Raw genomic sequence first — 27,795 nt, forward strand, 5'->3', positions numbered from 1 at the left:
GAGAAATAAAGTCAGAGTTGTGAGATATAAACTCGCGATTCTGAGAAATAAAGTCATAACTGCGAGATATAAACTTGCGATTCTGAGAAATAAAGTCAGAATTGTGAGATATAAACTCGCGATTCTGAGAAATAAAGTCATAACTGTGAGATATAAACTTGCGATTCTGAGAAATAAAGTCAGAATTGTGAGATATAAACTCACGATTCTGAGGATTGTGAGAATTGAGACTTTATATCTCACAATTCACAGAAAAGAAGTCAGAATGGCAAAATATACTGTAAACTCGCAACTTGTGAGATAAAAAGTCGCAATTGTCTTTTTTATTCCATGGCGGAAACAAGCTTCCATACATAACAAAAAGTAACTGTAAACTCTTCTTTGTTTTCAAAAGTCATGTCATGGAAATAATCATTACTTATTACACATTTTCCACTCATTCTGTCTGTGTTGTTTGTATAGTCTTTCACAAAGGCAGCAGTAATATTGTTTAAATGAACTGCCACTGTTCTGCATGCCAGTCTGTTATTACATTAACATCGATTTCAGATTTATCCACCCCTAAATGTCAAAAAAAGAGTGTCATTTTTCATGCCAGTTACACAACCCCTTCATGTCAAAATGGGTGGTTCTTTGCCATAATAAGCTTCAAGTTGCTAATCAAAAGTCTTACTCTGTTGATTGCTGGTTCAGGGTAAAGAGGCAGCTTCTACTCTGGTCATTTAAACTATTTAGGAGGAGGATTCCAGCTGCCATCAGCATCTGGCTCAGCGGGAAAGCATCCTTTCCCATAATACAGCTCTGTAATGAGCTGTATTCCACATCGCAGTCAAGTAAAATAAGACTGCGCTGTTATTCATAGGGTTGCAGAGCATGGCAGAGAAACAATCTGTGTGGAAAATGACAAAAACATTTCAAAAGGATATAGAAAATGGATATGGGTTGAAATGAAAAATAAACTGGGAAAACTTTTTCCCCCAAAATTACTGAATGTTTGGGTGGGGGGAAAAACATGAGGGGGTATCTTTTCAAGGGAATTGTTGAGAACTAATCTAGATCCTTTATTTAGCCAAATACTTTGGGAAAAAAAAAATACTTTAAGCTTTGTCATTTCAATGAGAGTTTTTGCAGTATTCAGATTTACAAAACGCAGTGCTTCTTCAATTAACGGCTCATTGGGAGGAAAGATCATCCATGAATAACAACTTAAATTTCAGTCTGTTTAACAAACATTATCATGTATCTGTCTGGTTCAGCCCAGCTGCCAAATCTGACCTCAGAAGACTACAGAGGGTAGTCCGGTCTGCTGAGCGAATCATTGGCACAACCCTCCCCACTCCAAGAACTGTACTTATCCAGAGTGAGAAAAAGGGCAAAGAAAATCACTCTGGACCCCTCACATCCAGCACACTCCCTCTTTGAACTGTTGCCATCCGGTCGGCGCTACAGAGCTTTGAGCACCAGAACGACCAGACAGAGGAACAGTTTCAAACACACAACACTATTATACATTTACTTAATAACACATACTTATTTATATTTCAATTTGCACACATCATAACTGTGCATACAAATTGTCTATATTATATATTGTTTTTTGTACTTTGTCTATCTTGTATATTTGTTTATTATTCCTCTATTCTTTATATTATCTGTGTCTTGTCTTGTCACTGTTACTCTGTTGCACTGTGGAGCTTCTGTCACTAAAACAAATTCCTAGTATGTGTAAACATACCTGGCAATAAAGCTCTTTCTGATTCTGATGTTAAAATTATTATATTAATTTATAACATATGGAATATATGCTTTTGTACAAGTCATATGGGTTCACAATGACATAATGATGTTATTTTTGGATGAACTATACCTTTGACAGGTCCGTTTCAACATTAATATCAGCAGTGATAATCTGCATGTACTTTTCTATCCTTCATTATCTAGTTTTCACACTATTAAATATGACATCCTATAAATACTTCATCATCATACTTTATAAATTAGTTGTTTAGACCAAAATTGTATATAACGACGACACCAGTGGAGGTGAGAGAAGAACACATTATATTAACAGACACTTCTAGTGATTACTTCAGCAGGGCTGTCGAGAAATATTCCATTCAACAACTTGTAAATATATATTTAAATATCACAGTGCATTTATTAAAAAAATGTTTGTGTGAGGGCAGCAATTCCAGCTTTTAATAAATAAATAAATAAATAATACAAGCATCTTATCATGGCACTCGGCATAGCATTTACATCCCACAGGTCAAAGTTCGATTCCATTGAAAATACCAATGAGCACTTCAGCAGTCCTTCATCTGGCAGTTCTGTGTCGGTACCAAAAGACTCTTGTAGCCTTGGCCAGTCTATGTTCTCTGCTTATGAATTCAGTGCATTTATAATGTAGCGAGGTCACAGGGGCACGAATGGGCTGTGCTTGCTAAGGACATCAAACATCCTTCAGTGTCTTTCTCTCTCTGTGTCTCTAAAAGAGGTCCATGCATTTATTAAACAGCCATCAGATTTCCTGTGCAATCAGGCATCAGTTTGTATTCAAGTGACTGGGAATTTAAATAAAGAGGCGGTTCATGTGTTGAACCGTTAAAGGGACAGTTCACCCAAAAATGAAATCATTTACTAACCTTCATATCTTTCAAAATCTGTTACTTTACTGTCTGACACAAAAAATGATTTATGGTAAAATATCCAAGCTGCTCTTTTCCATACAATGAAAATGAATGGTGACCTCAGCTGTAAAGCACTTAAAGAGGACCTATTATCCTTTTTTACATTTTCAACTTTCTTTAGTGTGTAAGGTTGCTGTTTGAGCATGAAAAAGGCCTGCAAAGTTACAAAGCACAAAGTCACTCCAAAGGGAGTTATTAAATGTATCAGTAAGCACTGTTTCTGAACTCCCTGAATCGCCTCGATTGTAGTCTTGAGTTTTCTTCCGGGAACGAACACATCACAATATTCCTCATTTAAATCATTCTCATAAAAAAGGGGGCGAGCCCTGATTGAGTTAGTTAGTTAGTTAGTAGTGTGTTAAAACTCACAGTTATGGTAAGGGGTGTGACATTTCTAAAACATACTGAAAGCAGTTGACCAATCACAACACACTGGTCCAGTGACCAATCAGAGCACATTGCGCTTTTCGGAAATAGGGGCTTCGTAGAAACAGGATCTAAACAGAGCATTACTGACAGACTGGGAAGAGAGGTGCTGCAACAATGTATAATTGTGTGAAAAATAATGTTTTTTGAACATTCAAGCATAAAAACGTATTATAGTAGACCCCAAAAACAAAATCAAGACTTTGTAAATGTGCATAATGTAGCCTCTTTAAAGGTGCCATCGAACGTTATTTTACAAGATGTAATATAAGTCTAAGGTGTCCCCTGAATGTGTCTGTGAAGTTTCAGCTCAAAATACCCCATAGATTTTTTTTTATTAATTTTTTTAACTGCCTATTTTGGGGCATCATTAAATATGAGCCGATTCATGCTGCGGCCCCTTTAAATCTGGCGCCCCCCCGCCCACGGAGCTCGCGCTTGCCTTTTACAGCATAAACAAAGTTCACACAGCTAATATAACCGTCAAAATGGATCTTTACAAAGTGTTCGTCATGCATGCTGCTTGCATACATCGGATTATGTGAGTATTGTATTTATTTGGATGTTTACATTTGATTCTGAATGAGTTTGAGGCTATGCTCCGTGGCTAACGGCTAATGCTACACTGATGGAGAGATTTATAAAGAATGAAGTTGTGTTTATGAATTATACAGACTGCAAGTGTTTAAAAATGAAAATAGTGACGGCTCTCTTGTCTCCGTGAATACAGTAAGAAACGATGGTAACTTTAACCACATTTAACAGTACATTAGCAACATGCTAACGAAACATTTAGAAAGACAGTTTACAAATATCACTAAAAATATCATGTTATCATGGATCATGTCAGTTATTATTGCTCCATCTGCCATTTTTCGCTATTGTCCTTGCTTGCTTACCTAGTCTGTTGATTCAGCTGTGCACATCCAGACGTTCTGCCCTTGTCTAATGCCTCGATCATGGGCTGGCATATGCAAATATTGGGGGCGTACACCCCGACTGTTACGTAACAGTCGGTGTTATGTTGAGATTCGCCTGTTTTTCGGAGGTCTTTTAAACAAATGAGATTTATATAAGAAGGAGGAAACAATGGTGTTTGAGACTCACTGTATGTCTTTCCATGTACTGAACTCTTGTTATTTAACTATGCCAAGATAAATTCAATTTTTAATTCTAAGGCACCTTTAAATTTAAACTTAGCTTTGTGTGAGGAACAGACTAAAATGTATTGTCATATAAGACTTGGAATATGGTGCAGAAGTGATATTTTATTATACTTTTATGGTGCTTTTCATTCTTTTTTTGAGCTTGGCAGAACCCCGGTCTCCATTCACTTTCACTACAAATATTCTTCTTTAGATGTCACATTTCAGTGTGATTTCAGCTCCACTTTGATAATAATAACAATCATTATCATCATAAATCATGTTTAAGAATCTGTGATGAACTACACTACAAATAATAATGAAGATTTACCAATCAGAAGTCGACCAGCATGCTCAGCAGCGACCACGTCCATAAAGCATTGACTTCTATTGTTTCTGAAAATTTGTTGTTATACTCATATGTTCAATGAAAACTATACTTTATGGGATGAGTTCAGAAACACCTGTATTGTTTTTTTTTACTATACACTATATTTACTATATTATGAAATCAGTATTTTTGCTCTCACAACACACTTACATAATATATAATAATATATAAAATGTATATATAATTATACATTTTAATTATTAAAAAAAAAGATTAAAAAAACCTTAACATCAACATCAACAGTCACTTTTTTAGGAGTGACCTTCAGTATATTCCAATGTTGCATTAACAACAACTTTTAAAAAGCATTTATAGTGCGATTTTATAATCATACTGAAAGTACTGCACTCCTCAGCAAATAATAATGTCGGCTGTGACTTTGAGATGAAAACTGTCACTAAGACTTTATTTCTCTTCTATGAGCCTCTACTCAGAATCAACTCGGGAGAAAGCCATTTTGCGTCAACTCAAAAATGCTTGTCAGAGCTGACCGGATGAGTTGCCACAACAGACAGTGAGAACTAGCGTGGAATAAAAAGCGAGTTCATCCTCGAAAGCCAGAGGCAACAATTACGCGCTAGGAGAACCCCTCTCAAAAAGCCCCAAAGGAAAGCAAGCGGATGTCATGTACAACTCTGAGTCTTGTGGAGATGAAAGGAGCCAAATGCCTAGTCAGTAGAATTAAGAGGTCAGCATTATCAAAGGAGTGTAGTATCTGGCTTGGAGCAGTTTGTGAAAACCCAGTGAAGGACTTGTTTGTATCAGAGCTTGTTTACCTTTATCAATGTGAGAAGTGTCCCCTGAATGCACACTTGCGCTTGTTCACACAGCGTGTCCCCTTAAGGCCAACAGGAGAGAAACATAGGATAAAGCTTCAAAGCAGAAGATTCACTTGTTGAAACAGCAATACCTACATGTACATGAGACACAGGAATAGGGCAGGTATATATTTAACATTTTCTGAGGAAGCGAATGGAGCTTACCTGTGCAAAAGTATCGCTTACGATGCTAGGGTGCTGGGTGGTTGCCAGGGCGTTGTTATGCAGTTACTAAAGTGTTTTCAGTGTTTCAGTGTCAGTTTTTTTTTAGTAGGTTGCCATGCAGTTAATTAAGTGTTTTTGAACATTGCTATGGCGATGCGAGGGTGCTGTGATTGATTGCCAAGGTGTTGTAATTTGGATACTAAAATTCTTAGCACATTGCTTTGCAGTTGCTAGGGTGTTATAGGTGGTTACCAGGGTGTTGCTATGTGGATAAAAAAAGTTACCCAAGTGTTTGAAATGTTCCTATTCAGTTGCCAGGATATTGCTATTCTATTACTAAACTGTTCTGAGTGATTGTAGCCTATTGCTATGCAGTTGCCAGGGTGTTGCTATGCAGATGCTAAAGTGTTTAGAACATTGCTATGCAGTTTCTAGGATGTTATGTGTGGTTGCCAGTGTGTTGCTATGCGGACAAAGTGTTCCCAGTGCTTAACATGTTGCTATGCAGTTGCCAGGGTGTTGCTATATGGTAACTAAATTGTTCAGAGGCTGTTGCCAAGCAGTTGCTGCTTAAAGGCCCAGCTCAAAAGAGCCATGCAGTTACTATTGTGTTCTAAGTCTGATCACCTCTCCTTAAAAACTTGCAGAATTTGAGGTACTGTGCTCGGGTGCACCAAACTCATTAAGCAAAATCTACTAATTATTAACAAGAACAATACAAGTAACAAAAAAAAAAGGGGGGGGGGGGGGGGGGGGGGGATTCTCCTTAGCATTACTTAGCAGGAGTGCAACATTTATATCCTGAGGCAGACATTCCCATTCAAAAACAGCCTGAGCCCTGAAATGGAATAAAATCCGAACCCATAATTCATTCAGTCTCATAACCAGGGTATAATAGATGGTTCATTTCATGCTATCAAGCAACATTACACAGCTTTGTACCTAATATTCTTCTGTCTGTGTTCTTCCTTCCTGCTGATCCTCTGAGTCAGGAAATGTAAACACTGGCAGTGAGGAAAGAGAAAAAAAAACAAAAACAAGAAGCTGTCAGATGAACAATACATGAAATGATACCCAGATTCAACTTGTGTTTGGGAAATGGGTATACTCCAAAGTGACAAGGTACAGTGTGTTGATTCAGACAGGGATCTGAAAAAATAAAAAGTATGCATCAGAAAGAGCCATTGACTGGTTTATTCTAAAGTTAAAACTTGACTCAACTTGCTCAAGTCCTGCTAGGGTGTAGCCAGACTTTTTAACTTCTAGACACAATCCACCCACTTACACCAGAACACGCAATGTGACCAACCACAGTTTGCTTTGATTTATGTGCCGTTTAGGGCGAGTTTTATCTAAAATGTAAAAAAAAAAAAAAAATCACTCAAAAATCTAAAATGATTGCACAGCAGTGTTCATCTGCGAAAACAAGAAGTTAGTGAAAACGTGTGTAGAACTGAATCAGAACTGCTATCCATCTAAAAGTAATAAGTACAGATTATCCGACACAGATAAACAAAAATAAAAGTATATAGTTCTGCTCATGAATATTCACATACAGTATAACATGGCATTTATCCAATCGTCCAATGCATTCAAAAGCAAACATATACTCAGTGCTTCCCACAGGTTTGAAATATACTTGCGGTGGTAGCCGGGCGAAAAATCCTCCTATTACCCAAGGCACAAAAATGGTCTACTACATGTGACAAACAAATAATGTGTGATTTTTAACAGTATTTTTATTTATTGAAATTAAATTTTAATTACATAGCATATTACATTTAATTACATACTAATATTATGCATTATTATGCATTGTAAATTATGCAAAATTACAGCATTTAAATGGTTCACCTTTTCGTATGTTCTCCTTGCTGTCATATAGTGTCTCTCTCAGTGAATGGGACACAGATTTTACTAGTAAAATTTATAAAATGAATAATATATGTGTCAAATAATGTTCTTAGTCTTTTCTTCCTGTGATTGAGAATCACTTTGTAGCAGACTGAAGCGCTGTTGCGTGAGCTTGTAGAATGTGCAACAGCGCTTCCTTGTGACTTTGCAAAATGCAGCGCCTATGGGAATGTTAGCGGGAGTAAACAGTTCTGATGCACACATAACGAGCAGGTACGAAATGACTAGTTATTCGATCGCGGATGGTTTCATTATCTTGCGCGGATATAAAAGTATAAGAGGACAAAAATAATAAAAGCAAAAATGTGTCTCCAAATATACTTGGGCGGCCATTATTATATGTGGGCGGCCCACCCAAGTAAAGTCTATGTGTGGGAAGCACTGTATACTGTACATCTCTCTCTATCTATACACACACATATTTCACATATTTTCCCAATCCAGAAGAAACTAGAGCCTGTTTATTCCTCACTGAGATTTGGGAGCTGTGATTATCTGTTCTGTTCCTTTAATGAGCGAATGAAAGCTCAGATCGAAACATTACCTTCAGCTTCTCTGACACCCTGTGCTGCTTGTCTTCCAAAAGACCAGTCCTGAGCTAGTGTTGACTGACAGCTAGTAATTCCTGGATCTCTGAAGAAGGAACCTTCAACACAGATGGAGAGAAATATGGGGGATATATCTTGTTTTCTGTTTTCACTGGGTCTTCTTGATTGAGACCTCAGCAGGGATAAAGTGTCCCTCCCCAGGTTCACAACAGTAATCAAACCACTTACACATGATAAAACAGCTTTTAAGAAATTAATCTTGATTAATTACTTCATTAAACTGTTGATCTATGGCACATAAAATCCATAAAAACACTGTTCCATCACAGCAGCTTTCTTGTAACCAATTGGAATACAGCACACAAGTCACATGGACCACTTTATGGTGCTTTTTGGAGCTTGACAGCATCCATCCTCATTCACTTTCAACATAATTTTTGTGTTACACAGAATTAATAAAGTCATACAGGTTTGGAACCACATAAAGTTGAGAAAAATTCTTTCACTTTGGGGTGAAATATTAATTTGATATACGAAACTGTGCCACGTATCATATTGAAAATATCTAAAATAAACAAATAAAGGAGTTCTATTCAAACAATGACCATTAACTTTATTGGTCAACAACATGCTACATGTCCAACAAGCACCTCAAATGTTATTTAATAGCCATAACAATCAATTAAGTTAGTAACAGGGGGATTATTTGAATGCAAAACCACAGCAAGTGTTCAAAATGCATGAGAGCGCTCCAAGCAACCAATCTGGTGGAGAGAGACAAATCCATTCTCTGTTTAATTAATTAGCATGTTAAATATGGCCATTTAAATTCCACTTAAGTTCATTGCTCAAGCAATGTGGTCTAGAAAGAAAAAACTATTAAGGGTACCTTTAAATATTATTTTAATTGCAATAGTAAAAGTGGCAAGTCACAGCGGTAGTTACTGTATTCAAGTACTAGGCCTATTGGTGGTAGAGGAAGTATTAAATTATGGCATACATAATTATAAAATAAAAGCTACACTTGTTTGCTGACCTCAAAACATTCAAATTATCATATTAATGAGCAAGGCCTGCTTTGAATTTATGCATCTATTATAATTATAATATTATATATTACTTGATCTCAGTATGTTTTTGGTGAATACACACCTTAAGCCAACATGAAATTCAGTTTGCAGCCAATGTCACTTTCATAATATGGTAATACTGATAAATTAGAGTCAACCATTTTATTTTATTTAGATTAATGTGCACCGACAAATAGTTCACAATAAGACCAATATGTAAAGCAAAGAGAGTCCGTTTTGATTTCATGTCAACTTTAAATTAAAACATGCGGGGTAGGAAGACTAAAGTGTACCTACTGAAAGCTGATTATAGTTTGATTGACAAAAAAAAAAAAAAAATGCAAATCAGGTAACAACACAATTTCAAGATATGCGCATTATAACTCTTCTCCATGAATAACAGCAGCTACAATCAATAGAAAATTGTTTTCTGGGTAAAGCACAAAAAGATGTGGCACAATTGCTTGGTGAATTCGCCCCATAATTTCTCTCTGTAGTTGGTCCTCAATGAAGAAAATGTTTTATATTGTCATTTGAGGTTCACTTTCAGAACAAAGAGCTACTCTGTGTTGACACACTCACCCTGATGGTAATAAAAAGTTTGTGGAGTAAAATTCAGTAAAAAATTGTCTCTGGAAAAAAAGACGGTTGATGGCTACGCAAAGACACCGTATCATCTTCCCTCTACTTTAAAGCTTAACAGTAGACATATAAAAATTTTTATTTTTTTTATAGAATACAGCTATTTGACTGTCAGCCTATCTGCCTCGTGGCATTGGCAGGCATGTTGTGATGTATCGTGCCAAGGTCTGGATAGACAATAAACATTAAAAAAAGAAAGTAAATTTCACTGTTACCGTGCTGACTGAAAAAGCCTAAAACAGATCTTCGCTTGGCAAAGGCAGCCACCATATGTTTGAATAAACCATCAGAAAAGTGTTTTGTACAGATAGGGTCAGGTGGAAAGAAGACAGGGGAATCGCAGTACAAACTGTTCTAGTGATGGCAACAAGTATTGTTTTAAAATACTCCAAGATACATGATGATACATCAAACACTAACAGAAAAATCTGTCCCTCAAAATCTGTACCAAGACCGATTTCACCAAAGAGACAAAAACAGGATGAGAAAAATAAATCAACAAAGCAAAATTAGTATATACGCTTTATACATATTAGGCCTACTTATGCAAAAAAAAAAAGTCATTAATGGTTAATTAATATTTAATAGATGAAATTAAGCCTCGACTGGACGAAATGTAATGAGACTTCACACTTCACTGGAAGTCACAGTTCTTGATATTTCAGAAACTAGCTGCATTTATATTCACTCTAATAATGTATTTAATCAGACTAGTAGCCCTGTCTGAATAAAAGGGTCTCATGTAACCACGTCAATCAAAATAAACTGGACAAATTTGACCTAAAACCACTCTTAGAAGAAAAGGTTCTGCTCTAAATTCAAGGGTTCTGTCAGGCACTTCATATATAGAACCTTTTTTTAATTAATTTTGTTTTAATTCATTTTTTGATTGAATTTAATGAATTAAACAGCTCGTAAACACACTTTATCACTTTAAAATCTGAAATAACCCTGTTAAAGGCGCTAAAGAGGATCTTTTCGTCGACTGAGAAACCAAAGACTGTTACTGAGTTTTTGAAATGAGCGCATGCGTAAGAATTTCGAGGGAACGCCTCCCAAAACTCTTGCATGAGTATTGGAACACGAGTGTTTACCACCGGCATTCGCTGTGTCGTGTTAGTGGATTCATTATGTCGGACTCACCGCATGTAACTCATAATCTGCAGTTGTTACTCCTGTCTCCTAACAAAAACATTGCATGCGGCGCCTGTAGAGTGTGGAAAGTTACTGGAGCATGTAGCTGCGCACGTCTCTCACAAGGAACGTCACGGCAGTGATTGACAAGCCAGAGGGCCAATCGTTTACGCGATGATCGCGTAAACGATTGGCTGATGTTTTTAGGGCCCTACCTCGTGCACAGATGATGTATATTAATATTATTCCTTTCAGTGCACCTAATAAATAGTCTTTTATCAGTTAGTAAAGACAGTTTCAAGTAATATTGCAAAAATGTATAAAGCAAAACATCCTCTTTAGCACCTTTAAGGTGCAGTAAGCAATTTCCTAGAAACACTGTTGATATTGGAAATCAAGCCAAACAAACACAATTCTCCCTTCATTGCTCCGCCCCAAAAATGCCTGAATACGTCTCTTTATCCTAGCTGGAGCAAAGCAAAATAGGCCTAATGCTTCGCAAAAAGCAAAGATGAAGAACGAATGACAAGAACAAAAAATGAACATACAGTAGGCTACATAAGAGTATATACAAACAAGAGTTTGTTATTAGCCAGCAGTAGGGATGCGCCGATCGTCTATCGGCTCCGATAATGTCATTTTTGCTGGATCGGGTATTGGGCGGATGGGACCGATTCAAATCCGATATCGTGCGTGTACTATTCTGTTATTGTTAAGCCCCACAAAAGGCACAAAAACATTAAAAAGCACCATAAAGTTTATGTGCACTATATTCCAAGTGTTCTGAAGCCATTCCATAGTTTAATTTGAGGTACAGATAAATATTTAAGTCATTAAATTAAAGTTCACGTAAATGCCTCCCTCCGCATTCAAACTTGCGTGTCGCGTTCGGTTACAACAGTCAACACAATGAAATTCTCTCAAGCCTGATGCCTTGCACAAAAGAATGATCCCAGTTTCTTCCACACAGTGAGGCATACAGTTTATTAGGTAATTTAGCACTTTTTTATTATTACTTGAATATCAGATTGGTATATTGGTATCGGCCGATACTGAATCCCAGGTATCGGAATTGGTATTGGAAGCGAAAAAGGTGGATCGGTGCATCCATAGCCAGCAGCACACCAACTCCAGACAAACAGTGACACTCAAAACTGTCCTGTTACTATAGGGTTATTCCGTGTCAAATCAACCAAAATTCAGAAACTTCCCCTGCTCAAATTTTTGATTTTGTTAATATTTTTTATGCAAAAAAACAAAAATAGTGACGACAGCCAAAATATTAAATGTCACAGATGCATATTTACTGAGTAATCCACTATTTTGTAGAGGAGGGTCAAAATGACAGTGTTCACCTGAGATTTGGAGCCAATTTAAAGGAGGGTAAAATGACTTTAGAAAGATGGCAGCATCATTATTTTATTTTTACACAGAGATTGGTAGGTCTATTAGTTAAATCTGTTGACTCTTTACTTTTGGTATCTTCATTTTAAAGGCCCTCAATGGTTCAATCCCTTAATGCAGCTCCATGAGTAAATTGTACACATTTTCAGTTACAGACATGCAAACTTTAGAAAAAGAATATTTATGACACTCAGACAGGTATGTTCTATGCAACTGAGCTGATGATACATTTCTAGTTTCAATTATTTGTTCTTTAGATATTCCTCTTTAAAAGAAAAAAGTATCAGCTGTATACAAAGTGACCCACATTTGGTTTTTGACCACTGAAAATGTGTACAATTTACTCATGGAGCCACATTAACATGTCCATTGAACCACTGAACCATTGAGGGCCTTTAAAATGAAGATATCAAAAGGAAAGTTTGTTAAGAACTAGAATCTAAAAGGATATTAAGATATCTTTAATACTTATGGAGTTACAGGCATGCAAACTCGAGGCAAAAAACCCAAGAAGTGCTTTTTGCCATTTTTGAACTGTTTTCAATTTATTAATCGAGGGAACGAAATAGTGAATTGTGAGCATTGTAACGTCTGGATGGATCCGTTCAGAGTCAATAAACTTTGGAGTTTTCAGAACGCTTTTAACCTGGTGAACTTTGTTTATAAATCACTAAATCGGCGCCGGACGGCTGTGACTTTCGGCAGGTTTGTGGGCCTGCGACGGTAAACAGAAAAGTCCAACTTCCTCACTTTGGTGACTTCAAAAGGAGCACCCCCCCCCCCCCCCAGAGACTTCCACATTAATAGAAACACACAATCATACATTTTTAACTGTATATGGAATCCTGTGGAAGATATATGATATATTTTAGAGCTGTGTTTCCTAAAATGAGGGTATTTGTGCTAGTGTGCATAATAGGGGAATCTTCTTAAACCATAACTTCTTGTCTATGCCTTTCTGATCTGTCGAGTTTGATCTCTCCGTAAAGCTCTGGACTCGAGCTATTCACTGAGGTGGGTCACATGGCTGACATATGCATTTTTCTATGTGTTTAATGATACTGTGAAGAAAGCACTCGATCTCGAAATCCGGGCTGATAGTCATCAAGTATGCAAATTCAGCTAGGAGACCAAACAAAGCAACTTTGCCCGCCAAATAGTGCTGCGCATCTATTGGTCGCTACAATTCAGGAGGTGTGTTAGCTTGGGTTTCCATAAAGACAACGACACACACCTTCGCTCGCTCTCTTCTTCTTCTCCTTTGTCTCCCGACTGACTCACGAGCACCTCGTGCACGGACGCCTCAGGTGACCGCGCTTCCCAACCACGCGCGCAGTTCAGGAGGACCACTTCCTTAGACTCTCTCTCTCTTCGGCTAAGTTACTTAAGCTTAAACCTCTTTTGAAAACCCCGCCGGAGAAACCCTCTCTGAAAGGACCAACCCAGCCAGGCGCATTGAAACTGCTACACACGGACTTGAACCAATAAGCAAGTATTATCATTTATCTGAATTTGTCTAAACTGATTTCTGTGCTGGCTCTCTCTCAAAAAGGTTTAACAAAGAATTTGCCATCCTTTGATCATCTTTCTTTCCATGTCTTTTCTTCATTCTCACTCTTGTGTATATATATGTGTATACTTCTGTATATATTTTAGACGTATAATCTCTGTAGCCGTAGCTGCATATATTAAACACTTAATTCATGCTCGATTGTTCTGTTGTTCTTTCAACTGAAGACCAAGTCACTTTAACGTTTTTCGATCGCTTTATGCTTTGATGCTATAATAGCAAGTTATTTTCATGGCCAGAGAATAACTCTGTTTATAATATTCTGTGAGGGACTTAGTTTGCTGGACAAACGAACAGTTTCTCTAAATAATTATTAAACCAGAACTAATCATATATGTGATTGATTATAATTCGTTGTAAATGATTCACAATATATGTTTAATTCCCCGTTGGGTCGATATATGAATCATAATTTATTCATAACCTTATGAATTATTATATTCATATTTCATCCATAAATTTAGTAATAACCGCTACATTCGTTACAGCATGTTTTAGTAAATCAAGGGAACGAATTAGTAAATCGATGATTTGACACGGAATGACCCTATACATTACAACAACAGCATATCTTGATTCTGTGAAACATAGCAAAACCAATGTTGCTCACATATGGAGCAGAAACAACACAACTTCAGTGTCCATTTTCAGGCCATTTTCAGGTCTCTCCAATGCTGGAAACTTTTCTAATATCAACAAAGATCCTAAAGCTCTTGCCTGGTCATTCATAACCCTTCTTCATGCCAGACAACACCGTGTTTGGCTGATTATTCCATCATTGTGATAATGGCCAAAAAAAGATATGTTCACAACCAACATGCAAATCCTAATTACAAAGTAAACAAGTTACCCACTCAAATGTCATGGCTTGTAAGGAGTGAGCTGTTTTTAACAACCTCTCAGCTCAGTTAAATTACAGCTGCACCTCTAAACCTGTGATATCATGAAACTTTCAGTGTTTTTTCAGGATATGATGACTTGACTAATGGTCTGAAAAGGTGACTTATAATCTGTTAATTGCAACAAATAAATCTTCACAAAATATGTGTTATTTTTTAAGTTAAAAAACGTTTAATAATGCATTACCTTGATGACATGATTTTAATAAAAAAGTATGTAAATATATACATAAAACTGTTCCAAATCATTTTCACAAGGAAACATTAAATGTAAATATCAATGTGCATTTATATTCGCATTAATCTGTACAGGCCATCGGACTCATACCAAACAAGTCGACCACATGTAAATCTTTTCACACGTTACTTGCTGATTTGCATATATTATCATATTATCATATCATGATGCCAGTCTTTCTGCCCCATTCATTTGCTTGAAGAATTCTTTGTAATCTAATTCTTTTTCAGACCTCAAATAGTATGACTAACTTGTTTTTGTAGTTCTGGCAGTGCAAGTGAAGCATGTCTTTCAATTACATTTGCAGGCTGGGAAATTACAAGTGCCAGTTCTAATCAATGCCAAATACTGCCCATTTAAAAACGTCCTGTTACTCTCATCGCCTACTACTCTGTCACCTTCAAAATTAATAGGATTTTATTTCAAGCGCAAAAGATGAGTGCCTGTAGTGTAAGAAGGAACACAAGCTATATAAACACAATCTCTTTAGGTTATTTTGCAATTATTGCACTTATGTAATAGATCCAAAAGACTACATTCATTATAAATTATATCATACTAAAATCTATGAATGGAAGTTAAATTATATTATATAAAATTATATATAAAATTAAACATTTATACAAACATATATTTAAAATTATATCAATATAAAATCTTTCTTGTCTATAATTATCTTGACTTCAGTATTCGTTTTCTCCACAGTTCCTGTCTTATAGTGTACTTTATTACTCTGTAGCTTTGAAAAACAATAAGACTTCCCAGACATCTTTCTTGAAGTAATTAAAAGTAGATTTAGACAAGTGTTAGTTTCCTGAACAGAAATTTCCAATAAACGAAGCCTTGTGACTCACTTAGGAAACTGGTATGACAACACATGCTAAGGTTCTGCTCCCCCTGTTATGCTCATGCATACATAATATACTTAATAAAAAACTGATTTAAAATGCAGATGAAACCTGAAAAATCACACAGTTTTCACAGTGTCTTGGTTGTCATTTTCACCACGCAGCACTGCAGGCGAAATTTAAACGTGGCTCTCAGTAAGACAGATACACTGAGTAATTGCCCTGCTTCTTTCCTAATTTATGTGACTTTTTAAATCAGTTATCAGGTAATTACAATACCTCCTTATCAGCAAAATGGATTTCTACCCCATTAGCGCTCCAACAACTGCATGTATCTTAAGTTTGCCTTGGCAGAGACCATTTATAACATCACAACACCTGGTTAAATGAGTCTGGCTGCCTCATAAAGCCATTTTCCATTAAAAAACATCTTTTCATACATATTCCAGAAAGGAAGTCAAGGTAAAAGAGCGCATGCATGTTTATCTAAGACATTATCTAAATGAGGGCATACCATAGACTTCTTTTGTTTTTATATAAAGCCAATTAATTACTGCAGACTAACCCAAACTCAACCCCTAAGGCAAAACTTTTTTTAAAAGTTATCATAATTACTAATCTTTTCTAACTGGTTTTGCTTCAAGACACAGATGGTGATCTAACATTCTGACTATTGTATGTATATAAAAAATCTTAAAACCCAAAAATCAATCTTTTACTGTTGCTTTTACAATCTTTGCTGTTTTCAGTTAATGAATGAAAAGAACATTGTAGCGCACCTAGTACAATCCAATTAATCACAATATGTGATTTGTTACTTGAAATAAGACAAAGTCTCAGATTTCAAATTCTGTCCATTTTATTATGAAATTCAAACAACAATACTGTTTTGGCGCTTTAATGTGGCGTGACAGACATTTACTGATCATCTCTTCTGTTTTACTACTAGTTACAGCACAAAATAAACATGAATGAACATCAGAAGGTATGTTAAAAGCAGAGGTCGCGTTAACCGAAATGTTTCTGTCATTGACGAATTTTTTTTTTGCAATGACTGAAAAATCTGAAGGCCGTCCGTCATTTTGACAGATTACACTGAGGCTGATGTAACTTGAAACTGTAATTCCCACCCCTGTCCAGATGGTGGTGAGTGCGCTCCAGTGTGGCAGCAGAGCGCGAGTTCAATCTCCAGAATAAAATGAAAATGATGCGTTTGATTACACACGGGCGAGCACCCAATTTAAGTCCATTTTATAATAATAAAGTTAAAATACTTATACTTACATAATTAAGTTTCTAATCCAGTTTGTTTTGTTTTAAATGGTTTGTTTTGTTATTTTTCTTGCTCACTATCAAGTTTATGGTCAACGAATGGCTTTTCTGAGGTATAATGTAGCCTACGTTACATGGTTTCCAACACTAATTGAACTAATTAAGACGTGATACAATTTCGGTAAGCTACTGTATCTTGCAACATATTTTCTGATGTTCATTCATGTTTATTTCGTTCTCTAAAGTAGTAAAGAGGAAGGGATGATCGCCTTAAATCACGATCCGCGACAATTGTTCAAGATGAAAACTGAAAAGTGACGCACGGTCTTTGTTCAACTTTCTTTTCATAATATAAATAAATGCATAGCCTAGACCCATAGCTTGTGAACAAAAATGAAAATGTGGACAAAAAAAGAAACTATCAAACATCTTATCATTAAAATCTAAAAATTAAAATGACGGGTAATAATTGATTATGACGGAATTTTTACTATCCTGTCCATCAAAATGACGGACAGTGCGAAAGTCTAACGCGACCTCTGGTTAAAAGATACCGTAAAACTTACCAAAGTCTGCATTTATGTCCAAATCCATATAATCGTTCAATCAGTGTTTACACCGTGGAAACGTCAATAAAACAGCTTGTAAACAATGTCACTAATGTTACATTTACCTCATTTTTAACTAAAAATAACCAGAGAAGAGCATTTTGCTGAAATATTCACCATATTATTCTTTTTTTTTTTTTTACTGTTCTTCAATATTTAATGCATGTTTGAATAAATTTGTCAAGTCAAGTCAAGTCAAATTTATTTATATAGCGCTTTTACAATTGGTAATTGTTTCAAAGCAGCTTTACATATTAGACGCACAGAAAAAAGGGAAGTGGTTAAAAATAAGCTGTACAAACAAGCGTGGTAATATGTAACATATACAAGATGGTGCTACATTAAGCCAATGTCGGCTGACTCCCAGGGGTGGAAAAAACCCCCTAGGAGAAAACCCAGCGTGGGAAAAAAGTCCTAGGAGGGAAAAAACCCCTTGGAAGATATATATAATATATGTAAATGGATATGGAGATCAAAATCTGAATTATACATTTTTATTATAGAGATTAAAAATAGATTATATATATATATTTGTAAGCGGATACGGGGATTTAAAAATCTATGCAGCCAGAACTGGATCTGTAGGCCCATTGTCTCCTGGGCTGCGTTGTAGTCAGGTCCAGACACAGGTTCTCCATCTGATCTGGATACGGCCTGGATCCAGCACCCGGAAAACCTCGGGATAAGCAGAGAGACAGATATTAGCGTAGATGCCATTCTTATTCTGATGTACAGGTATATCTAGTGTTATAGGAAATGTTCTCGGTTCCGGCCGACCTAATTATTGCAGCGTAACAATCCTTTAACGGATTTGAAAAATGTTAATGTATTGATAATGTGTTATGTGTATGCAAGAGCAAAGAGATGTGTTTTTAGTCTAGATTTAAACTGACAGAGTGTGTCTGCTTCCCGAACAATGCTAGGAAGATTGTTCCAGAGTTTAGGTGCTAAATAGGAAAAGGATCTGCCGCCTTCAGTTGATTTTGATATTCTGGGTATTATCAACTGGCCTGAATTCTGAGATCGCAATAAACGTGAAGGACTATAATGCATTAAGAGCTCACTTAGGTACTGGGGAGCTAAACCATTTAGTGCTTTATAAGTAAGTAGCAAGATTTTAAAATCTATACGATGTTTAATAGGGAGCCAATGTAATGTTGACAGAACTGGGCTAATATGGTCATACTTTCTGGTTCTAGTAAGAACTCTAGCTGCCGCATTTTGGACCAACTGTAGTCGAGCAGCCGAGCAGAACAACCACCCAGTAGAGCGTTACAATAATCTAGTCTTGAGGTCATGAATGCATGAATCAACTGTTCCGCATTTGTCATTGAGAGCATATGTCGTAATTTAGATATATTTTTTAGATGGAAGAAGGCGGTTTTACAGATACTAGAAACATGACTTTCAAATGAAAGATTGGTATCGAAGAGCACACCCAAGTTCCTAACTGAGGACGAAGATTTAATGGAGCACCCGTCAAGTGTTAGAGAGTATTCAAGGTTTTTTCGTGAGGAAGTTTTTGGTCCAAAGATTAGGATATCAGTTTTTTCTGAATTTAATAATAAGAAATTTCTTGTCATCCAGTTTTTAATGTCAGCTATGCATTCTGTTAGTTTTGTGAATTTGTAGGTTTCGTCAGGGCGCGAGGAAATATAGAGCTGAGTATCGTCAGCGTAGCAGTGAAAACTAACACCATGCTTCCTAATTATCTCTCCTAAGGGCAGCATGTACAGAGTGAAAAGCAACGGTCCTAGTACTGAGCCTTGTGGTACTCCATACTGAACCTGTGATCGATACGACATCTCTTCATTAATTATTACAGACTGATAACGGTCAGATAAGTACGATTTGAACCATGCCAAAGCAATTCCACTAATGCCAATATAGTTTTCAAGTCTTTTTAAAAGAATGTTGTGATCGATAGTGTCAAAAGCAGCACTGAGATCTAATAACACTAATAGAGAAATACAGCCACGATCGGATGATAAGAGTAGATCGTTTGTAACTCTAACGAGAGCAGTCTCAGTACTATGGTACGGTCTAAATCCTGACTGGAAATCCTCACAGATTCCATTTCTTTCTAAAAAGGAACACAGTTGTGATGAAACTGCCTTTTCTAGTATCTTTGACAGAAAAGGTAGATTCGAGATTGGCCTGTAATTTACTAAATCTCTCGGATCTAGTTGAGGTTTTTTAATAAGAGGTTTAATAATAGCCTGCTTAAAGGTTTTTGGCACGTATCCTAGTGTTAACGATGAATTAATTATATCAAGAAGTGGACCTACGACCTCTGCAAGCATTTCTTTCAGTAGTTTAGTCGGCATTGGGTCTAACATACATGTCGTTGATTTTGATGATTTGATAAGTTTAGATAATTCTTCCTCTCCTATAGCGGCGAATGATTCTAGTTTTACCTCAGGGACACTACAGTGCACTGTCTGAAGCGAAACTGTAGACGGTTGCATGTTTTTAATTTTCTCTCTAATATTATCAATCTTGCAAGTAAAGAAGTTCATAAAGTCATTACTGCTGTGCTCTATGGAAACGTCAGCAGTTGAATCTCTGTTTCTAGTTAATTTAGCCACTGTGTCAAATAAATACCTAGGATTATGTTTGTTTTCTATTAAGAGATTTGAAAAATAAGTAGATCTAGCATTTCTTATAGCCGTTCTGTACTCAATAATTTTTTCTTTCCATGAAAGGCGAAAAACTTCTAGTTTTGTTTTCTTCCAACTACGTTCAACTTTTCTAACAGCTCGTTTTAGAGCCCGAGTGTGCTCATCATACCACGGCGTTGGATTAGTTTCCTTAATCTTCTTTAGACGTAAAGGAGCGACTGCATCTAATGTGCTGGAAAAGAGAGAGCCAATAGTTTCTGTTGCAGCATCGAGTTCTTCTAAGTTGTCAGGTATACTAAGGCGATGAAACGGCTCGGGGAGATTATTTATAAAGCAATCTTTAGTGGTAGACATGATGGTTCTACAATATTTATGGCTGGGTGGTGGTTTTGTAGCCTTGGCTAATTGTATTATACACGAGACTAAATAATGATCTGATATATCATCGCTCTGCGGTAGGATTTCAACAGCATCAATATCAATTCCATGCGACAGTATTAGATCTAAGGTATGATTACGACAATGAGTGGGTCCTGACACGTGTTGTCTAACTCCAATAGAGTTTAAAATGTCTGCAAATGCCAATCCAAATGCGTCTTTATTATTATCTACATGGATATTAAAATCACCAACAACAAGGACTTTATCCGCAGCCAGTACTAACTCTGATAGAAAATCAGCAAATTGTCAAGTTTTTATGACAGACATCACTTAAATGTTTATATTTCAAAAAAAGAGTTGGAATAGAAACAATTATATAATTATATATTTAGTATTATTTATTTTATTTTATTTCATTTATTTATTTATTTATTTTGTATTTTAACCTTATTATAGTAATGTACCAATGGACTCCATGTATAGTTTACAGCATTAGTTGAGAGATTTTTTTACCTTGAGAAAATTTGCCATGTACTACCTGATACAGTACAAATTAATCAACATAGAATTGAAATAGAATCAAATAACAAGCTTTTGAATTCAAAATCAAATTGTGAAATTTGTCAATACCTAGCCCTAGAAATTATAAACACAGATACTCATTCTGAAATTTGCAAAAAAAAAAAAAAAAAGTACATTTAACATTGTTATTTAATTATTAATGTGGTTACACTTTATTTTACAGAGCCGTAGTTACATTGTAATTACTCAAATAAGTACTGAGTACTATTAAATAACTACATGTACAGTACTTACTATAGTTATAGTTAGAATTTGGTTTAGGGTTAGTTACTTGTAATTATGCATAATTTACTGTTATTACTATAACAGTATAGTAAGTACATGTGGTAACGTATAACTACGGCACTGTAAAATAAAGTGTTACCATTAATGTTACAACAGATGATTAGTTGCATTTTATTTGCATTTAGCAAAGTTTTCCCCTTTACAATATTATTATGTCAGACATTATTTAGCTACTTTATGCAGTTGTATTTCAGGTGGGGAAAAATAAGCCAGGATTTTGCAGGTTTTGCTACATTTGTGGCGACATTTAGTTCCTTCAAAAACATCAATAAATGACACAAAGCCGTTCAGATATTTTGTTCACCCTTTAAAACTCAGTGAAAAGACCAAAGAGAATGCTGTAAAAAATATTAAACTGTTTTCCTGCATCTGACCCCATCAGAAAGACAGACAGAGAACATAACACACATAGCTGAATTTACCACATGCAACATTTGTCATCGCACTTTCCTTGAAGCTTTCCAAACAAATCTTAGCATTAAGCCAACTACACTTGGAAGATCACTGCTCTGTTCCAAAACCTACTGAGCTGCCTACAGAGTGAGCATTTCAATGAGTCACAGGCACAAAACCTGTTCCAGAAGATAGGAATCTTAATTATGCCTACTAAGATACCTTGTTTTGGCCAATTTCTACAGCAGTATTGCAAATATACTTGGCAGAGAGAAAGCAATCCCAAAATCCACTGCGACAAGCTCTGTGAAAAATGTTATTTATAAATATGATATTTCATATATACAGAGCCCCGGACATGACATGCAGGAAAAAAAAAAAAAATAGTAGGCTAAATCGTGTGCACGATTTACTAATTCGTTCCCTCGATTTATAAATCATGTGCATGATTTATAAATTAAGGGAACCAAATCATGCACGATTATTGATTTTGTTTTTTTGTTGTTTATAATGTCGTTAATTAAAAATGGTTAATTTTAACCATAAGAGTATTCATTATATTACTTATTAGATAATCAAACAGTTGGCTTAGCAACATCCTAACATAAAGATATTGAAATCAATTGATAGAAAAGCATTATTATGTTTAGAATTGGTTTCTATGACTTTCAAGATTCTGCCTAGGTAGGAAGCTCCCTATGTAGGCAATGAGGCAGTTCACTAGATTTCAGAATAGAGCCTGTGTGTATATTTATTTAATCACTTTTTTAAATGATTTACTCATTCAGCAAATTGCTTCTCGTCTGTTAATATCCAGCGGTGGTTTTGTTTTAACACAGCCGAGCGCAACATCAACACTCAACTGGCAGGGGACGCCGGAGCCTGGGAGTTGAGTAAATTTACCACCATAAGAGATACAAAAAAAAATGCATCACAGAAGATGAGGGCATACCAAAGGGACCAATAAATGGTCTTGATCTCAACTGCCGTCTGCAATGAACTCTGAGAATTGCCTCAGAGATGCCGCCTCCGGCCCTCTGGAGGAGGAATTTTTGGCAGCACGTATGTAACGAGCTTCAACGCGGAGCCACAAAGCCATCCCTAAAAAAGGCAACTTTTTTCTGCTTCTTCGAAAGCCATCCAGAACGCTGTCAGATGAAGTTTACATAATGACATGTCTGCACTATAGGGTAGTGGCCAAGGCCAAATTACATTCAGGCCACTGAGTTTTTCCTACTTAACACAGTAATCCCTAACAGCATCTGTTCTAATTCATTTTACATAGAAATAAGGTGCTAGAACTGCCTCAGTTCAGGCTAAATGCACAGTAAGAACACAAGAGCACCATTCTGTTAGCATGTACACAAGGCATTCTGAAGAAAACACACTGTAGGGACTTTTTTGTAGTACAAACAAAACTTGTATTAATTTGTACCACCTACAAAAAACGTATTTACTGATATTATACATTACAATTGAATGATGGAAATGCCTCAATGCCATTGAACATTTTGCAGTGTTCTCATTGCATTTGCATAGCTTTATCCAGCAGATGTCCTCAACGTGCAGTTTCAAGAACTTCAAAAACAGTTAAAGGGATAGTTCACCCAAAAATGAAAATTCTGTCATCATTTACTCACCCTCATGTAGTTCCAAACCCATAAAACTTTTGTTCATCTTCAGAACACAAATGAAGATATTTCTAATGAAATCTGAGAGATTTCTGTCCCTCCATTGACAGTATACGCAAATACCATTTTGACGCTTAAAAAAGTTCTTAATGACATCATAACTAATTCACATGAAATGAACGATTTAGTCCAAACTGTCAATGGAGGGACAGAACTCTCTCAAATTCCATTAGAAATAACTTAATTTGTGTTTCGAAGATGAGCGCAAGTCTTATGGGTTTGGAAGGACATGAGAGTGAGTAATGATGACGGAATTTTCATTTTTGGGTGAACTAAGCCTTTAATGATTCTGAAAAGCAATTGGTTGAAATGATTCAAAATTCCAAAAAGCCTTGCTTTTTCCTTCAGTATTAATTATATCCATCAAGTGTGGAATAATTAGGATTTTTTAATCAACAAGAAGACTGAAAAATTCAGCTATGCTATAACAGGAATAAATTACATTTTAAAATATATTCAAATAGAAACCGGTTATTTTAAACTGTAATAATATTTCACAATATTACTGTTTTTACTATACATTCATCATTAAATACATACAGCCTTGGTGAGAATAAGAGACTTCTTTCAAAAGCATTAAAAAATGTAATTATTCCAAATTTATGACCAGTAGTGTAAGTAGGCGCAAGATGAACAATGTGAAAGCATGCAAGTAGTTTCAACACAAATGGTTTAAGTAAACTTTCATTTTACAAATTTAAGTGTATTGAACGCAACGAAATTAAGTGGTGAAATAAAATTCAAGAATTGTGCTGTATTGGCTCATTTTAAACCAAGTAAATTGAATAAGCAACAAAATTATTTTATTTTTCATTGCACCCACTGTTTTCTATGTGCCCTGAGAGAAGAATGAATTTTGGATTATTGCAAAGGCCACACGGGGGGAAAAAAGGATAAATGTGAAAAAAAGCTCGAGGTCAGGTTTATCCTTATTGTCTTTCTTCAGCCCGACTCCTCAGACGGCACTGTGCCCTTGTGCGCTGTTCTGTAAATGGCGACTATAACAGCAGACAGCTTTGGTGTCCATCATACGAGGTGCACACAAGCAGCGCTCTGCCTCGGGCTTAACTTGGGCGAATGAGGCACGACTGGTCTGAAAGGTGGGGCGGCAGCATTCAAGATCTGGAGGACACTAATGGGGCGAGCCAGCTGAGGCTGTGACAAGTGCACCGGCACCTGCGGCGATGGAGCGTCACATCACATCACCACGGGTGACTGACACGTCACCTTCACCAAATCCAGAGGACCTAGATAGGAAAGAAACCGAGAGCAAAAATCTCTGAACGGCTCTGCAGGGCACAGACACGCAAACGTCCCTCTCTCCATTTCCCTCTTTTTGTATTTTTATCTCTATATCTCTCTCCCTTTGACTCACTGTCTCTCTTGCAGCTGAAAACGTCTGCTGGGGGAAAAAAAAAATCGTCTTTTGGAATTCACGGCAGCCCAACGTTGCTTGTCACGGTGAGGGTGGTATCGGGGATCAAACCGCTGTGTTGTTAAAGAGACATTGAATTAATGTCTGATGTCTATCACACATCACTGGCCCTCAATGGTATTCTATTCATAAAACCAGTACACGGAAACAATTTTTCTGTCTCGCAGCAGTTTCAGATCGACTTTTTCATGTTTACTAGGGGTGTGACGAGACAGTTAGCTCACAAGACGAGACGAGACACGAGATTGAGTTCACAAGACTTTTACACAATATTTTTAAGAAATCCTCAATGATGAAATACATGACTAGGAAAAATAGTCTGCTGATGCATTTGAAATGTTTTAACTAATCATCTTGTAATGAATGTCATTTCAGTTCTACTTTCTAAGTATGAATTATCATAAGCAGTAAAAGACAACAATACTCAATACTCAAAAACAATACAACTGACTGGCTTCTCTCCTGTATGATTTCATATGAGAACTTTTGACCTTTTGACCTAACTGAAATCCTTTTCACAAATTGATCATAGAAATAAAAACAGTATAAATAAGAATGAATAAGTTTTCTCTTAGTCTTAAGTGTAAACAATAAGTGCAAACATAATCAAAGTACTCTCTCAATATTCAAAGTGCAAATATGATACAGAGCTAAGAGATGATTACAACTACACAGCCCAGCCTAGGATAGCTTTCATATTGGTAGATTTGCATGCATCAGGGAGCCGCTTTCAAAATGCAAATTGAAATCGCTTTTTAATTTTGGGTGCGGCGGTGCCGAGCACGCATTCTACAAGATAAGACATTTGTCAGATACTTAGGCTCAGCTGTGCAACAAATCATCTGCCATGGTCTTGTCAGTCAGCTTATTCTATCCTAATTTCACCCTCACACTCCGTCATTGCAATATCGCCAGACAGCTATTCACCTCAATGTCTGGTCAAATTTTAATCTTGCGAGATCTCGTGGCACAACCCTAATTAAAAATGGCTTATAGCTATCTGACTATTACGGAAGAGGATTAGGGCCAAGCGATAATAAAAAAATAAAACCATCTCGAGATTAAAGTTGTTAAATTTCGAGAAAAAAGTCGAGATAAAATGTTGATAATAAACTCATTAAATTATGAGAAAAAAGTCGTTAAATTACAAGAACAAATTCGTTAAATTACGAATTTGTTCTCATAATTTAACAACTTTTTTCTCGTAATTTAATGACTTTTTTTCTCATAATTTAACGAATTTGTTCTCATAATCTAACGACTTTTTTCTCGTAATTTAATGTCTTTATTTTCAACATTTTATCTCGACTTTTTTTCCTCGAAATTTAATGACTTTTTTCCTCATAATTTAACGAATTTGTTCTCATAATCGAACAACTTTTTTCTCGTAATTTAATTAGTTTTTTCTCGTAATTTAACGAGTTTATTAACATTTTATCTCGATTTTTTTCTTGAAATGTAACAAGTTTTTTCTCGTAATTTAATGAGTTTATTCTCAACATTTTATCTCGACCTTTTTCTCGAAATTTAACGAGTTTTTTCTCGTAATTTAACAAGTTTATTCTCAACATTTTATTTCGACTTTTTTCTCGAAATTTAACAACTTTAATCTCGAGATGGTTTTATTTTTTTATTATTGCTTGGCCCTAATCCTCTTCCGTAGACTATAGCTATATCAAGTAGAAGATCATTGGTTGTGAATGTGGAGTAAATTAAAATGTATAATAAATAAGTAAATAAATATTAATTCTACAAATAATTATATTAATACATTTAATTAATGACTCATTACTAATGAAATGTATGAATAAATAAATAAAATAAAAATGTACATTTAAATGAAATAAAAAATGTATTTATTAAAATAAATAAATTTTTAAAATATTGGGAATATGATTAAAATTAATGCTCTAACATTAAATATTTATATATTCATATTTAAAATGTAGTTTCAATAAAGTACTTAATTTCAATATTTTTAATGACTGAAAAAAAGTGTCTATGAGAATACTGCCACCTATTGGGATATTTTGTAATCATGGTTTATTTTTGTTTGTACAAAACAGGAAATGGAAAGAACAACAAAAACACTCTTCATAAATAAAAAGACTCAAAAACAAAACCAAAAGACACACAGGGACTCCTAACGGTCACTAAAAACCCCACAACATTAAATTATGGGAGGCTTCAGAATTTCTCATTTACTGGGTAGAAACAGTTTGCATTTCTATAAGCAATCATAGAAGCTGTCAGAGATGCAATAGGAACTCTTTTTAGAGGTGAAAATAAGTTTTACAAAAGTTCATCTGTTGTACTTCACTGTATTGAAATCACAGTTTGAAATTTTATATTAACAGCGAACTGTCAGACCTCTGCCTCCCTAACTCTGCATGGCTACGTGTTTCATGGTAAATGTCACTTTCTATTTTTCTTCAGCCATTACTGGTGTCCATATGCCAAACGCTAACAGAGGCTTGACTGCAGACAGCTGTGCCGGCTAAGCGACGCCTGCCAAACACACTGACAGGTCTCTGGAAGAGGGGGGCCACTCAAAGTTCAAACACAACTTGGAATGAAACACGTTAACAGACCACATAATGACCTCCAGTCCTGCTCTGTGATACA

General features: G+C 35.9%; 1 long non-coding RNA gene across 1 annotated transcript in view; it reads right to left on the reverse strand.

The window, feature by feature from the left end:
• LOC125279509 overlaps window positions 1–27,795 on the reverse strand; it is a 57,509-nt gene that overhangs the window by 19,753 nt on the left and 9,961 nt on the right. Inside the window, exons 2-5 of the long non-coding RNA XR_007187398.1 lie at window positions 8,094–8,195; window positions 6,578–6,639; window positions 5,636–6,473; window positions 5,429–5,490 (exon numbers count right to left, since the gene is read on the reverse strand). This is a non-coding gene — a long non-coding RNA (uncharacterized LOC125279509). The remainder of the gene's footprint in view (window positions 1–5,428; window positions 5,491–5,635; window positions 6,474–6,577; window positions 6,640–8,093; window positions 8,196–27,795) is intronic.

This window comes from Megalobrama amblycephala, linkage group LG12, assembly GCF_018812025.1.
Source record: "Megalobrama amblycephala isolate DHTTF-2021 linkage group LG12, ASM1881202v1, whole genome shotgun sequence".
Classification (NCBI taxonomy): Eukaryota; Metazoa; Chordata; class Actinopteri; order Cypriniformes; family Xenocyprididae; genus Megalobrama; species Megalobrama amblycephala.